The following is a 4,773-nucleotide window of genomic DNA, read 5'->3' on the forward strand; positions in this document are numbered from 1 at the left end:
TTCCTATTCTGTTTTATTTAATTCAGGGCATTTAAGCATTATATAAAACTGTGTCTTCTTCACCATAATTATCTATGTAATATTTAGTACAAACCGAACATTTTTATTTTATTATTTGAAAACTTTTATTATTTACCAAATCTTGAATTTGAATTTTGGACCGGTTTTGATCTAACGATAGATTAGCAACAGTAACGGAGGTGATGTGGCATCATTAGCAGAGTATCACTGTAGCCTAATTATCCGGGCGCCACAATTCTCCTCCACTATAAGAAATCTCGTCCCGAGATTTAAGAGGGGAGTAAGGGGAAAGACTAGGTTATGAAATTCTAACGATCCTTCTTGGTCTTGGTTACTCTTCTTGAAGAGGTAGATCCACTACGTTGATGTCTTCATTTCTCTGCTGCAGGTCATCATGATGAAGTCGACGTCCTTTCTTCATGATCTTCGCCGTACTACAAAAGGTTAAGAGGGAAAACTCTATAAGGACGGATTCTAACAGGATTGAGCATCAGACGGTTAACTCGAGGGAAGAAGCATAAGTATCTCTCAAATTGAAACTTAAGAAGATATCGAGAGCAAAGTAAGAAGGTACCATGAGAAGTTTCAAACGGATAGGCAATGGTTCGACGTCTGAAACAGGGCATGAAAAGGGGTTCGGAGCAACGAGAATAAGTATTGCGTCTGATACCAGAATAGGTCACTAGGAAGGTGGCTCGTGAATTACATACGAGATCACGCGCGAGGAACAACTTTGGAAACCGGGGGTGTATAGGAGAGTCAGGTTTCGATCCTATGGAACTGTGGGTTATGGGCCCACCATGTGGGATAAAAGTAGGAGGAGCGGTGACATCTTGCATGGTCATGATAGCAAGGCATGTCAGAGGGTAGCCTATTGATTATGTCGGCAAAGACGTCGATACCATGGGCGAGGGACGAAGAGAACCATTTTCCTGCTTGTTGAACGAGGCGGACCAATAGGCAAAGTTCTTGTCCATCGGTGTTACCGAAATGTCATCAACAAAAGTAATAGGGTCTTTCTAACAGAGTGGTACAACAAGGTGTTTACATAAGCAGGGATATATTACTGCTTATACAATATAGATCACAAGAAGGTTTAAACAAACCAATGGAAAGGAAAAGTGATTATCAGGTTTAAACAGAACAATGGAAAGGAAAATGTGTTTAAACACATATTTCAAGGGTATATTCTTCCCAAGGACAAGCAAAGCATGATTTCCTTGACATGATATAATGTAGAAAACCCTTTAGGTAAGGAGGGTGGATTTCATGACATTACCCATACAGTGGTGTTTGGGTAATTGAGCAGGAAACATTTAGCATTGGGCTGCAAATGTTCTTGTTGAAAATCGGAGTACCACAGACACGCTTCAAGATAGCATTGACATGGTCTTCAAGCAAAGGTCGGACTCTGGATACACGAAGGGATTCATCATTAAGCCAAGGAGAGGATGAGGAGGTGGCTGATGGACTCAGCGATAATACATCGAGGTATCCAAAAAGATGGATTTCCACAGTTATTGAACAAGGTGATAAGATTTGTCGGATCAAATACTATAATGATGTATGCTCAAGGAAAAACATACACAATTTAACATTAGTGGAAAAAGGGTGCCCAAAGTAGGGCCTTAGGTAGCATGATCAAATGTTGGAATGGTGATTCAGTGATCAATAGTCTAAGAATGAACGTTCGACAATTAACTTCAAAGCAATAGGGTTGCTAGAAGGGCAGAACCCAATCAGCACCGTTCACCTGTTGGTATCCCGGTTAGACCCAACATGGGGACCAAGAAAGAAAGGTGATGGTGATAAGTATTACCTATATCAAGAATTCTTAGGATGTGATGAAATTCTCACGACATTCTTGACATAAAAGATGGTAATACTCCAAGGTATCGAAGAAATAATTGCTGGATAGCACGAGTCTCCAGGTATAACACCAAACACGAACAAGTTTGTGTTGGAGGGAAACCAATAAAGTGGTCGATGATAATACAATTCATCGAGGGCAAGGATGGTATTTCACATCATGAATTTGATTGATATCCTGAAAGAGCTCAGAATGTTGATGATGACCATGACACAATGGTCGGGAGACTTCATGAAGATGTAATCAATCAGCGATGACATCAAGTCAAAGAAATGATGAAGCAAATAGCTATTGGAACCATAGGTACGACACAAACTCGAAATCAAGCTTGCTGTTCAAGGCGATATGCTATGACGAGTAAGGTCGACATAAGCTGAGCTCATCGTCGAAAATTGTGCTCCGGGAATAAAGAGCAGGTCACACATTTAAATTTTTAGCACGATAATGATATAGCCGACCAGGCTAGGAATGACTTGAAGGATTAATAAACTCATAAGCAACAATGATTACTTAGAGTTATTGAACCGTAGTGAAGACTCGGTTCACATATCGGTGTTCTCGGTTGACGATAACCCAGTACCTAGGAAAATTGGAATCGGTGAGAAATAACAGTTGATGAAGAACCCATAAAAAGTTATGCAGTTCCATGATATTTTCGAGATACCAGAGTGTAATACTCAATCGTAGATCAAAGTAAAGGTTGGAATAGGGTAATGCTCTACAGAAGACAAGTGCTCAAACTTGCACGAGAAATGGAATCAAGGAGAAACATGGTCGGAACCATGTCCACAGATACAAGATGAACTTATAACAAGGGGATAATTATTTTAAGAGAAGCTTCCATGATAAGGTATACGTCGTTTCCATGGGCATGAACACAGGGTTCAAGGTTGACTCCCACTTGTTCAACGCATAACCTTTCATTCACCTCTTGTATTTTGAAAATGACATTAGTTGTTGAAAGTTTTACCTGGTGCAATACCAGATAAGTATGACCCGTGAAATCTTCCGGGTTTGCACAGATTAGGGAAGGCATTTGTGTTGGGAATATGCCCTAGAGGCAATAATAAAAGCATTATTATTATATTTACTTGTTCATGATAATTGTCTTTATTCATGCTATAATTGTGTTATCCGGAAATCGTAATACATGTGTGAATAATAGACACCAACATGTCCCTAGTAAGCCTCTAGTTGACTAGCTCGTTGATCAACAGATAGTCATGGTTTCCTGACTATGGACATTGGATGTCATTGATAACGAGATCACATCATTAGGAGAATGATGTGATGGACAAGACCCAATCCTAAACATAGCACAAGATCGTATAGTTCGTTTGCTAGAGTTTTCCAATGTCAAGTATCTTTTCCTTAGACCATGAGATCGTGTAACTCCCGGATACCGTACGAGTGCTTTGGGTGTACCAAACGTCACAACGTAACTGGGTGACTATAAAGGTATACTACGGGTATCTCCGAAAGTGTCTGTTGGGTTGACACGGATCAAGACTGGGATTTATCACTCCGCATGACGGAGAGGTATCACTGGGCCCACTCGGTAATGCATCATCATAATGAGCTCAAAGTGACCAAGTGTCTGGTCACGGGATCATGCATTACGGTACGAGTAAAGTGACTTGCCGGTAATGAGATTGAACGAGGTATTGGGATACCGACGATCGAATCTCGGGCAAGTAACATACCGATTGACAAAGGGAATTGTATACGGGATTGATTGAATCCTCGACATCGTGGTTCATCCGATGAGATGATCGAGGAGCATGTGGGAGCCAACATGGGTATCCAGATCCCGCTGTTGGTTATTGACCGGAGAGCGATCTCGGTCATGTCTACATGTCTCCCGAACCCGTAGGGTCTACACACTTAAGGTTCGGTGACGCTAGGGTTGTAGGGATATGTATATGCAGTAACCCGAATGTTGTTCGGAGTCCCGGATGAGATCCCGGACGTCACGAGGAGTTCCAGAATGGTTCGGAGGTAAAGAATTATATATAGGAAGTGCTATTTCGGGCATCGGGACAAGTTTCGGGGTCACCGGTATTGTACCGGGACCACCGGAAGGGTCCCGGGGGTCCACCGGGTGGGGCCACCTGTCCTGGGGGGCCACATGGGCTGTAGGGGGTGCGCCTTGGCCTACATGGGCCAAGGGCACCAGCCCCAAGAGGCCCATGCGCCTAGGGTTTCAAGGAGGGAAGAGTCCCAAAAGGGGAAGGCACCCCTAGGGCCTTGGGGAGGAGGGATTCCTCCCCTTGGCCGCACCCTCCTAGGAGATTAGATCTCCTAGGGCCGGCGCCCCCCCCTTGGCCCTCCTATATATAGTGGGGAGATGGAGGACTTCTTACCTTTGCCTTTGGTGCCTCCCTCTCCCTCTCCAACACCTCCTCCTCCTCCATAGTGCTTAGCGAAGCCCTGCCGGAGTACTGCAGCTCCATCACCACCACGCCGTCGTGCTGCTGCTGGAGCCATCTCCCTCAACCTCTCCTTCCCCCTTGCTGGATCAAGAAGAAGGAGACGTTACGCTGACCGTACATGTGTTGAACGCGGAGGTGCTGTCCATTCGGCGCTAGGATCTCCGGTGATTTGGATCACGTCGAGTACGTCTTCCTCATCCCCGTTCTTTCAACGCTTCCGCGCGTGATCTACAAAGGTATGTAGATGCAATCCGATCACTCGTTGCTAGATGAACTCCGAGATTGATCTTGGTGAAACCGTAGGAATTTTTTTTGTTTTCTGCAACATTCCCCAACAGTGGCATCATGAGCTAGGTCTATGCGTAGTTCTCTTGCACAAGTAGAACACAATTTGTTGTGGGCGTTGATGTTGTCAACTTTCTTGCCGCTACTAGTCTTATCTTGCTTCAA

This window comes from Triticum aestivum, chromosome 6A (genome assembly GCF_018294505.1).
Source record: "Triticum aestivum cultivar Chinese Spring chromosome 6A, IWGSC CS RefSeq v2.1, whole genome shotgun sequence".
NCBI classification, from domain to species: domain Eukaryota; kingdom Viridiplantae; phylum Streptophyta; class Magnoliopsida; order Poales; family Poaceae; genus Triticum; species Triticum aestivum.